This window comes from Carassius gibelio, chromosome B9, assembly GCF_023724105.1.
Source record: "Carassius gibelio isolate Cgi1373 ecotype wild population from Czech Republic chromosome B9, carGib1.2-hapl.c, whole genome shotgun sequence".
Taxonomy (NCBI): Eukaryota; Metazoa; Chordata; class Actinopteri; order Cypriniformes; family Cyprinidae; genus Carassius; species Carassius gibelio.
The window spans coordinates 28633619-28645135 of record NC_068404.1 but is presented as its reverse complement, the minus strand read 5'-3'; the positions used below and the strand labels follow the sequence as shown (position 1 = coordinate 28645135).

At 51.8% G+C, this 11517-nt stretch overlaps 1 protein-coding gene and 1 long non-coding RNA gene across 13 annotated transcripts in view; one reads left to right on the top strand and one right to left on the bottom strand.

The window, feature by feature from the left end:
* Positions 1–11517, top strand: part of LOC127965580 (interleukin-1 receptor type 2-like) — a 69362-nt gene that overhangs the window by 24574 nt on the left and 33271 nt on the right. The gene's annotated exons all lie outside the window — the stretch shown is intronic.
* Positions 3354–4589, bottom strand: LOC127965583 (uncharacterized). Its single transcript, XR_008155334.1, has 3 exons — positions 4315–4589; positions 4125–4239; positions 3354–4049 (listed from the first exon to the last, which is right to left on the bottom strand). It is a non-coding gene; the product is annotated as an uncharacterized LOC127965583 (long non-coding RNA).

Genomic DNA, 11517 nt, shown 5'->3' with positions numbered 1-11517 from the left:
TATCCTGTTTTCTAAGGTAAGGACAAGAATGAGAAATAAATGGTAATTATTTGATAGAAGAGATTAGTTAATTGCAATAAATCTTCTTTTATCTGATCAATTAAATTGAAAATAATTTAAATTCAGTCCCGCCCACCGTTTATACAGCGCTGCCTGTTTATTCCTGCCTACTGTTTATCAGCACTGCTTGTATAGCCCCGCCCACAGATCATAAAGCACTGCAGGTTTAGTCCCGCCCACCGCTTCTAGATTGTTGCCTCTCTAGCCCCGCCCACCGTTTATACAGCACTGTGATCGAGGCTATGCCCGATGCTGTTCCGGAGGTTGAGGCGGTGCCCGATGCTGTTCCTGAGGTCGAGGCGAGGCCCGATGCTGTTCTGAAGGCCGAAGTGGTGCTCGATGCAGAGGCGGTACCCAATGCTGTTCTGGATGTTGAGGTGGTGCCCGATGCCGAGGCGGTGCCCGAGGTCGTTCCTGATGCGGTGCCCAATGCTGTTCTGGAGGCCGAGGCGATGACCGATGCTGTTCCGGAGGCCGAGGCGGTGCCCGAGACCGCTCCTAAGGCCGTTACCAAGGCGGTGCCTGAGGCCATTCCCGATGCAATGTCCGAGGTCGCTCCCGATGCCTTGACCGAGGCGGTGCCCGAGACTGTTCCAGAGACAGTGCCCGAAGCCAAGGGACCTCAGGTCTTCACAGACAGTCCAGAATCTAGTCAGATTCCCGTGGACTCTCCGGAGTCGGGTCAGGTTCCGGTGGACTCTCCGGAGTCGGGTCAGGTTCCGGTGGACTCTCAGGAGTCGAGTCAGGTTCCGGTGGACCCTCCGGAGTCGAGTCGGGTTCCAGCGGACCCTCCGAAGTCGAGTCGGGTGCCAGTGGACCCTCCAGAGTCGAGTCAGGTGTTTGTGGACCTTCCAGAGCCAGGACCAGTCACCGATGACCCTCCAGAGCCAAGTCAAGTCACTGGGTGGTCTGCTGCTCCGTTCTGGGGGACTCCTGTCTCAACCACAGGGGCGTGGTGGTCTTCCGCTCCGCTCTGGAGGGCTCTGGCCTTGACCACAAGGCTGTGGTGGTCTTCCGCTCCGCCCTGGAGGGCTCTGGCTTTGACCACACGGCTGTGGTGGTCTTCCGCTCCGCCCTGGAGGGCTCTGGCTTTGACCACAAGGCCGTGGTGGTCTTCCGCTCCGCCCTGGAGGGCTCTGGCCTTGACCACACGGCTGTGGTGGTCCTCTGCTCCGCCCTGGAGGGCTCTGGCTTTGACCACAAGGCTGTGGTGGTCCTCTGCTCCGCCCTAGTGGGCGCCTCAACATGCCCTTTATGGACTTCTGTTTTGTGTATTTGAGTTCTGTTATGTTCCTGTCTGTCTGTCACACCCAATCAGAGGCTTGGCCCACCCTGGCCCCACACCACATAACAGCCAATCACAAAATTAGTGCGATATTCAATTCAGCTCCAGATACGTTTTTTTCTAATTTCTGCCCAATCCCCTTTTTTTTTCCCTCCGAGACACAGACAGATTTAGCTCAAGGCTTTGCAACCTTTGAGGTAAACGGACGTGCTGAATTATAAAGCAATAAACGACAGTAACAGCCAATTAATTGTATTATAACTGTTAGTGGTAGCTAGGGTGACCAACTATTGCTCTGTTGCAGGTCAGCAGACCTGATTTTGCGGGACAATGCGGGACACGAGGCAGAGAAATTACTATTATTATACTAGGTAAATAATATTTGATTTTTTTATTAGATATCTTTTTGCAGTGATATTAACATGTTTTAAATTGCTAAAAGAGTTTATAAAAATGTTAATGACGGTGGCGCTGTGAACGTCACTAATAATATTTAATAGTAATATCAGTAAAAAAAATATCAACATAAATAGCACGTTAACAGCACGTTAACAGAACGTGTAGGCTATATTCAATCCAAATAATTAAGTGAAAATAATAATCCAATCGCTACAAAGCACTTTTCTAAATAAGCACATACATTCCATTAGTAAAAGACTAGAAAGATTAAAGGCGTTCTTACCGGATTCAGTGCATCTTGAATTTATATTTTTTGTCTGATCCGTCAGCTTCGAGTAGGGCCTTCTCATTCATTATGGGTCATTAGAACTCCTGGCAGGTGTAGCTGTAGTTCACTTTCACCAGGAGAATTTTTTTTTTTTTTTTTTTTTTTTTTTTTTTTTTGTCTGTGTGGGTTTTTTTTTACTCAGTGTTTATTTTCCTGCTCTGGCTAGCCGCTAGAACCAATAATAACGGCTGCGCTGCGCATGTTCATTGTTTTCTTATTAAAAAAAAAATTTTATTGTAGAATTGTAATTTAAATTAACGATTAAATAAAATGACGAAGACGAAATTAAAATGCGGGACACTGCTTATGACTTGCGCGACGCGGGACAAAGCTTCAAATTTCGGGACTGTCCCGCATTTGGTCACCCTAGTGGTAGCACATTATAGTACCCCAATAAGTGGCTTGAATATTCTGTGGATTGCGATGCATTCTTTTGTTCGGGCGTAGATTACGCGGGGGACGCGTCCCCCCCACTTTTAATATCATGGAAATTTGTCCCCCGCACCTTTTCAGTCAAATGTGTTCGAATAGATGTTTTAAAGAGCTGGTGTAAATACATATAGATTTAAACTCAAAGAGACAGGATAGTCTGCGCATGACCTGATATGATGTCACTGGGTGACTAATCCGGGCGGAACTGTAGTGTGGGAAATATTTCCGCCCGGACCAATTTAAGTGAAACATAAGTTCTGTTCCGGTTGGCCCAAGGTGGGGAAATTATCCAAAATACATGTCAGGTGTGGGAAGAGGACGTGTTGGATACCAATTGGAGGATCGGGAAGGATGCAGTGATATAAAAGGGGCTGGTTTATGAACAGGAGGAGGTTTTTTTGTTCTGCTGTTGTTTCACGGGATACGGAAGTGGCTGGTGTGGCGTGGATGTTGCGATTTACGGGCTGCAACGGAGAATCCAAGGAAAATGGATATTGGAAGTGCGGAGGAAGTTAAGTGATCGACCTTTTGTATATTGTGTTTACCTCTTATTGTGGATTGAGTTGAAGGAGCGATCCTACGTTTGGAAGGCCCCTGAGTGAAGGAGATCATTGAATTCGTGTTGGGAGAGGACAACACTGTGCACTGGTGGGTGAAGACTTTACGAACATTTCTTGTACATTGTGGAGAGTGAATGACGGATGTGGAGGGAGACTAACTGCCTTTAAGAAAGGATTCCGACTGCATATCTCTCCGTAGCAGTGGAAAATCCCCCCCCCCCTCTTGTGTTGATCTGATAATCCTCAGTGCTTGTGTGTTTACTCAAGTGTTGATAGTAGTGCCTTGCGTTGGAGATCGCTGGGAAAGACGGAGAGACTCCGGTGTACGATATATCTGCCTGCTGTGGTCTGCCCTCCTGCCTTTGTCCATCTGACCCGCCCTGTCAGGACTCTGAGCCCGAAACGGGAATACACCACCGATCTTCTTTCACTGAGTGTGTGGAGTGTGGTGAGTGCTGCTATATTGAAGTGTACACACAAGAAGAATTGTAGTGCCTTTGTGGTGTGTGGTGTTTGTCCGTGGTTGTGTCCCTGGTCGTAGGAAGAGGCCTGACGGAGAGGAGTAGTGTATTGGTGGCAACCACAGTCTTTACCTTAAGTAAGCTGGAGCTCGGACGTGTTGGAGGCGCCTCTGGAGGAGGTTGGATGTCGTTGCCCACGCAGCAATCCCTGTAAGCTTTTAAATCAAAGCCTTATCCTTTTTTTATCCATGTGACGTTGTGTCCTTGGCCCTGTCGGCAACCACCGGCCTTGTGCGTGTCGTCTGTGCTGTTTATTTGACGAGGGAAGCGAAGGACAACAGCCGATCCTCCCCCGTGTGCCCCCTTGTCAAGCTGGGCGGGAAGCCCAGTATTGTTTGCAGTTTCATCTGTAAGGCCCACCAGCCGTCAGTCATCGACTAAACCCGTATCTGCTTGGAATACAGACCTCTGAATATCTTCAGTGGTGAGTAGCGCATTAACAGCCCAGCCCTGTGAATACTCACCTGTGTATTGAACACTGTACTTACTTGAGAGCTAGAACCCCTGCACGCTAACAGCTCAGCCCTGTGAATACCCACCTGTGTATGGAACACTGTACTTACATTGAGAGCTAGAACCCCTGCACGCTAACAGCTCAGCCCTGTGAATACTTACCTGTGTATGGAACACTGTACTTACATTGAGAGCTAGAACCTCTGCACATTAACAGCCCAGCCCTGTGAATACTCACCTGTGTATTGAACACTGTACTTACTTGAGAGCTAGAACCCCTGCACGCTAACAGCTCAGCCCTGTGAATACTTACCTGTGTATGGAACACTGTACTTACATTGAGAGCTAGAACCCCTGCACGCTAACAGCTCAGCCCTGTGAATACTTACCTGTGTATCGAACACTGTACTTACCTGAGAGCTAGAACCCCTGCACGCTAACAGCCCAGCCCTGTGAATACCCACCTGTGTATCGAACACTGTATTTACCTGAGAGCTAGAACCCCTGTACATTAACAGCCCAGCCCTGTGAATACTTACCTGTGTATTGAACGCTGTACTTACCTGAGAGCTAGAATCTCTGCACATTAACAGCCCAGCCCTGTGAATATCCACCTGTGTATTGAACACTGTACTTCCCTAAGAGCTAGAACCTCTGCACGCCGACAGCCCAGCCCTGTGAATACTTACCTGTGTATTGAACGCTGTACTTACCTAAGAGCAAGAACCTCTTCACATTAACAAGCCCAGCCCTGTGAATACCCACCTGTGTATTGAACACTGTACTTACTTGAGAGCTAGAACCCCTGCACGCTAACAGCCCAGCCCTTTGAATACTACCTGTGTATGGAACACTGTACTTACTTGAGAGCTAGAACCCCTGCACGCTAACAGCTTAGCCCTGTGAATACTCACCTGTGTATTGAACTCTGTATTTACCTGAGAGCTAGAACCCCTGCACGGTAACTGCCTAGCTCTTGCTTTAAACTTACCTGGAGTGGAGTCGGCGGGAAATTAAGGGCTGAAGTGGAGTGTTGTCGAGGAAGGGCTGAAGAGGAGTGTTCTTGAGACTGGAATCCGTATTTGTGGATAAAGAATAGTTCGAGTCATCATAGTTTTAAAGTTTCCTTACCCCTTTCCCCAAACTTTTAAATAAATAAAATTGTTAAATTTTAATCTTGGTTGTCCGTCCATTCATTGGGGTAGTTGTGGGACCTCCTCGAGGTGGAAGTTAGAGGGAGGAGCGAGACCCGTTAAATTGGTGGTCCGCTCTGGCCTGTGACAGATTTTGGCGTAGTCGGCAGGGTTCCACCTCGAGTTGAGCGACCGCCGCTCCCCAATGGCGGACGAGGCAGTGCCTGAGGCCCCACCCCGAGTCATGCCCATTTTCTTGGGAGCCCCCTGGGCACCGAAGTATGGAGGGCCGGGATCTGAGATACGGCTGTCGGAATGGAAAGCCCAGGTCGAATATCTGGCTGGGATTCAAGGATTGAGCGCCCCCCAGAAACTGCAGTTTGTGATAAATTCCCTAGAGGGGGAGGCCCAACGGGAAGTCCAGGCTGCCCCAGAGACAGTCCGAGCTACTGCACAAGATGTGTTGGACTTCCTCACAGGAATATATGGGGATGCAACCCCAGTAGCGGTCCTTCGGGCCCAGTTTTTCAATTGCAAGCAAGGGCAGCAACAATCCTTAAGGGCCTTCACACTAAGGTTGCGGGAGCAGTTCATCAGGCTGCGAGGTAAGCGGGACCATGGCTTGGGAGAGGGGGAGACTCTCTTACGAGACCAGTTCCTGTTGGGGCTGCGAGAGGGCCCAGTTCGTCAGAGTCTACGTGTTCAATTTCGTAGAGACCCAGCTATGACGTTTGAAGACCTGAGAGCCGAGGCTCTGGCCCTAGAAGCGGATCAGGTGGGAGTGGTGGATTCCCCAGTGTGTGCGGCAGTGAGTGGAGAAGTGGCAGCTGCCTCTGGAACAGGGGATTGGAAACAGGCCTTACGTTCTGAGCTCTTGAAGGATGTCCGAGAGCAGATGGCAGAGTTATCTAAAACCCTCCTAGAAGAGATGCGACGAGGCCCCCAACGCTTACCACCAATGTCACGGGAGCGGTCGCATTCCGAGGGAAGACGAGGTCTGGAGAGACGTCCAGTACGGGAAGCCCGGGCCCGTTTTCAGTGGGACGAACAGGGACGCCCCATTTGTAATCGGTGTGGTGAGCCAGGGCATTATAGTCGCCAATGCGGCTCTCGACGGGGTTCCGAAGGGGATTTTTAGGTCGGCCGGCCACTGTGGGTCAAGTGGCTGGGACCTCTGTGAGTGACCCAAATTGGATGAGCGCCCCCAGGAATCAGCTGATCGGGCATAGCCCAGTGGTAGAGGTACGGATCCGTGGGGTGAAGATACGATGTCTGGTAGACACTGGGTCTCAAGTCACCTTAGTCTCAGAGAGCCTGTCCAAGGAGCTGTTTCAGGGTAGCCAGGTACAGGGAACAGAAGCACCCTGGCTGACCTTACGGGGGGCTAATGGACTGGAGATCCCCTATGTCGGATATCTAGTTACAGATTTGGAGATTAATGGAATCACTGTGCCCCAGAAGGGGGTCGTTATTGTCCGAGATCATTGCCTAGGAATCCAAAAAGCCCTGTTGGGGATGAACGTAATTGCAGACTGCTGGGAGGAGTTGTTTCAGGCTAGGCCTAAGAAGACCCTACCACCGGCAGAAAGACAAGAATGGGAAAGGATAGAGGCCGATTGTCGTCGGGTACACATGGCCAAGGCACGGGGGAGTCAAGAAAGTATCGGGCGGGTTGCCTGCCGATACGCAGTATCTATACCGGCAAGGAGTGAGGCCATTGTCTGGGCAAGAGTACCATCGCACGAGTGCGGGTCGTCAGGCTGGGTGCTGGTCGAGCCCCATATGGACTGCCAGAGTGTAGCAGTGGCCCATGGATTGGCAGTGGTTCGCCGAGGCCGAGTCCCGGTGAAGATACGGAACGAGAACCCTTACCCTGTCAATTTACATCGTCACCAGCGGTTGGTCCTGGTGACCATGGTGGATGCCCACCAGGTGCGAGAGGGCCGGGAAGTCAGCTTCCGGCAGGTGTGTCCTACGGTCGTAGAAGTGACCTTGGCTCAGGTGGACTCATCCCTGGAACAGCTCGGAAATGAGGTGCCTGTTCACCTGACCAGAGAGTCCCTGCAGGGAGAAGGGCTAGAGGAAAGCCAGAGTAAACAATTGCAGGATCTCCTTACCAAGTGGCAACATGTGTTCTCCAGACATGATGAGGACTATGGCTGTACCGGTGTAGTGAAACATCAGATCCCCACTGGCGATGCCCTGCCTAGTCGTGAGAGATACCGTCCAGTACCACCCACTCTGTATTCGGAGGTTCGTACTCTGCTGCAGGGAATGTTGGACAAGGGGATTGTCCGGGAGAGCAGTAGCCCATGGGCGGCCCCGATTGTCCTCGTCCAGAAGAAGACGGGAGCTTGGAGATTTTGTGTAGACTATCGGAAATTAAATCAAGTCACAAAGAAAGATGCTTTTCCACTGCCGCGGATAGAGGACTCTCTTGCCAGCCTGACACGGTCTGTATGGTACTCCACTTTGGATCTTGCGAGTGGGTATTGGCAAGTCCAGGTCGAGGGGGTCGACCGAGAGAAGACTGCTTTCACCACTCCCTTTGGGCTTTTTGAGTGGGACCGTATGCCCTTTGGCCTATGTAATGCACCGGCCACGTTCCAACGGCTGATGCAGCGGTGTCTGGGTGGCCAGTTGGTGGACTCTACGCTGGTATATCTAGATGATGTCATCGTCTATTCCCCAGATTTTGAGTCCCATCTGCGACATCTGGAGGATGTGTTCCGGGCCATGGAGCAGTATGGGTTGAAGCTGCAGCCAGAGAAGTGCCACCTGTTGAGGAAGGAGGTGAAGTTTCTGGGCCATTGTGTGAGTGCCTCTGGGGGTCTCGGTGGATCCCGAGAAGGTGGCGGCTGTGCAGGGCTGGGAGGCACCGAAAACCGTGAGGCAAGTTCGGTCCTTTTTGGGCTTCGTCGGATACTATCGGCGATTCATCAAGGATTTTTCAAAAATTGCCAAACACTTGAATCAGCTGTTGGCAGGGACTGGGCGTCCTCGCGGCCGTGGGTCTCCCTCCATCGCTTGGAGCCCGGTGTGTGAATCGGCGTTTCAAAGGCTGAAGCAAGAGCTGCTCCAGGCTCCAATCTTGGGCTATGCGGATTATTCACAACCTTTCATCTTGTACACAGACGCCAGTAACCTCGGGCTTGGGGCGGTGTTAGCTCAGCAGCAGCAAGGGGTAGAGCGAGTGATCGCCTATGCTAGCCGAAGCCTCCACCCGGCAGAGAGGAATGATTCGAATTACAGTTCATTTAAGCTGGAGTTGCTGGCTTTGAAGTGGGCCCTGAGTGAAAAATTCAAAGATTACTTATGGGGTGCTAAAGTACAGGTGATAACAGATAACAACCCCTTGGTCCACTTACAGACGGCAAAGCTGGGGGCAGTGGAGCAAAGATGGGTGGCCCAGCTGGCCAACTTCGACTACCAGATCCAATATCGGCCAGGCCGAGAGCACACAAATGCCGACGTCTTGTCCAGACTCCCGGAGGCACATCAGATGGAGAGTGAACGAGAGTTACCGATAGGCCCGGAGGAAGGGCTGACAGTGGGGGTTGTAGAGGTACCGGGGGCTCCGCAGGAGGCTGTGCCAGTGAGTTGGGGCTGGGACCCGCAACGATGGAGGGAGCGTCAAGAGGAGGACCAGGATTTGAGAATGCTAGGTCATTGGTTAAGACGGAGGAGGGGGCCAACGAAGGTGGAATGGCGAGCCCAGACTCACAAGGTGAGGAAGTTGTTGGGGCAGTGGGCACGCCTTGGCTTGAGAGATGGGGTGATGTGCAGGACGATTAAAGACCCGAAGTCGGGAGAGGAGTTCCGCCAGGTGTTGGTGCCAGGGGGCCAGGTGCAGGCTTTGTTAGAGGCCTACCATACACAATTGGGGCATCAGGGGAATGAGAGGACGTTGTCGCTTCTGCGGCGACATTTCTACTGGCCCGGGATGGAGGCCGCTGTGAGTTTGTTCATTCAAGCATGCCCTCGATGTACCCTGTTTAAGGCTCGGAAGGAGGTGAAGGCCCCGATGGTTCCGATACAGGCCAGGGCCCCGTTGCATATCCTGGCCATGGATTATCTAACCTTGGGCAGGCCCATGGACCGCTACCAAAACATCTTGGTGGTCACCGACCTGTTTACCAAGTATGCTTGGGCCATCCCGACTTTGGATCAGACAGCCAACGTGACCGCCACCGCTTTATGGAGGGCAGTGATTCAGCCTTTCGGATGCCCAGAATTCTTGCATAGTGACCAGGGGCCGAACTTTGAGTCCAGAGTGATCAGGGAGTTGTGTCGGGTGTATGGATGTACTAAGACCCATACTACCCCCTACCATCCCCAAGGGAATGGGTGCTGCGAACGCTTCAACCAGACTCTGTTGAGCCTACTGGGTACGCTGGACCAGGAACATCAGAACGATTGGGTGAGTAACCTTCCTGCACTGGTCCAGGCCTATAACAACAGCGTCCACAGCACTACGGGGTACGCTCCGACCTACCTGATGTTCGGGAGACATGTGCGGTTGCCGACAGACTTGGTATTGGGGGTGGCCACGTTGGAAGAGACCTTGAGTTTGACCGAGTGGGTAAGATGCCACCACCAGCGCCTTCACTCTGCCTATGAGCAAGTCTCGGGGAGGATAAATGCTGCCGCAATTAAGAACAAACAGATATATGATCGGACGGCCAGAGAAGCCCCGTTGTTACCAGGAGAGAGAGTGCTGGTACGGGACAACCGGCGACAGGGGAAAGGGAAGTTGAGTGATCGTTGGGAGTCTGTTCCATATGTGGTGCAGCACCAGCAGCGGCTGGGGCAGCCGGTCTATGTACTTCGACCTGAGGGGAAGGCTGGACCAGAACGGGTATTACATCGCAACTTGATTCGGCCATGCCCGAACTACCCTAGACCTCCCCTAGAGGCATTACCAGCTCCGACTGTGTGCGCTCCGCCGTTGCAAGCATGGGCCATAGTTCCGAGGCTCCCAGAGGCTGAACCAAGGGGACTGGACCCCGGATCACCACCTAGACGGTCCCAACGAGAGAACCAAGGACGGCCCCCCGAGAGGTATGGGGATTGGGTTGAACAACCACGTTCTAGGGACTAGAACGATTTGGCGGGGGAGGATGTCACTGGGTGACTAATCCGGGCGGAACTGTAGTGTGGGAAATATTTCCGCCCGGACCAATTTAAGTGAAACATAAGTTCTGTTCCGGTTGGCCCAAGGTGGGGAAATTATCCAAAATACATGTCAGGTGTGGGAAGAGGACGTGTTGGATACCAATTGGAGGATCGGGAAGGATGCAGTGATATAAAAGGGGCTGGTTTATGAACAGGAGGAGGTTTTTTGTTCTGCTGTTGTTTCACGGGATACGGAAGTGGCTGGTGTGGCGTGGATGTTGCGATTTACGGGCTGCAACGGAGAATCCAAGGAAAATGGATATTGGAAGTGCGGAGGAAGTTAAGTGATCGACCTTTTGTATATTGTGTTTACCTCTTATTGTGGATTGAGTTGAAGGAGCGATCCTACGTTTGGAAGGCCCCTGAGTGAAGGAGATCATTGAATTCGTGTTGGGAGAGGACAACACTGTGCACTGGTGGGTGAAGACTTTACGAACATTTCTTGTACATTGTGGAGAGTGAATGACGGATGTGGAGGGAGACTAACCGCCTTTAAGAAAGGATTCCGACTGCATATCTCTCCGTAGCAGTGGAAAATCCCCCCCCCCCTCTTGTGTTGATCTGATAATCCTCAGTGCTTGTGTGTTTACTCAAGTGTTGATAGTAGTGCCTTGCGTTGGAGATCGCTGGGAAAGACGGAGAGACTCCGGTGTACGATATATCTGCCTGCTGTGGTCTGCCCTCCTGCCTTTGTCCATCTGACCCGCCCTGTCAGGACTCTGAGCCCGAAACGGGAATACACCACCGATCTTCTTTCACTGAGTGTGTGGAGTGTGGTGAGTGCTGCTATATTGAAGTGTACACACAAGAAGAATTGTAGTGCCTTTGTGGTGTGTGGTGTTTGTCCGTGGTTGTGTCCCTGGTCGTAGGAAGAGGCCTGACGGAGAGGAGTAGTGTATTGGTGGCAACCACAGTCTTTACCTTAAGTAAGCTGGAGCTCGGACGTGTTGGAGGCGCCTCTGGAGGAGGTTGGATGTCGTTGCCCACGCAGCAATCCCTGTAAGCTTTTAAATCAAAGCCTTATCCTTTTTTTATCCATGTGACGTTGTGTCCTTGGCCCTGTCGGCAACCACCGGCCTTGTGCGTGTCGTCTGTGCTGTTTATTTGACGAGGGAAGCGAAGGACAACAGCCGATCCTCCCCCGTGTGCCCCCTTGTCAAGCTGGGCGGGA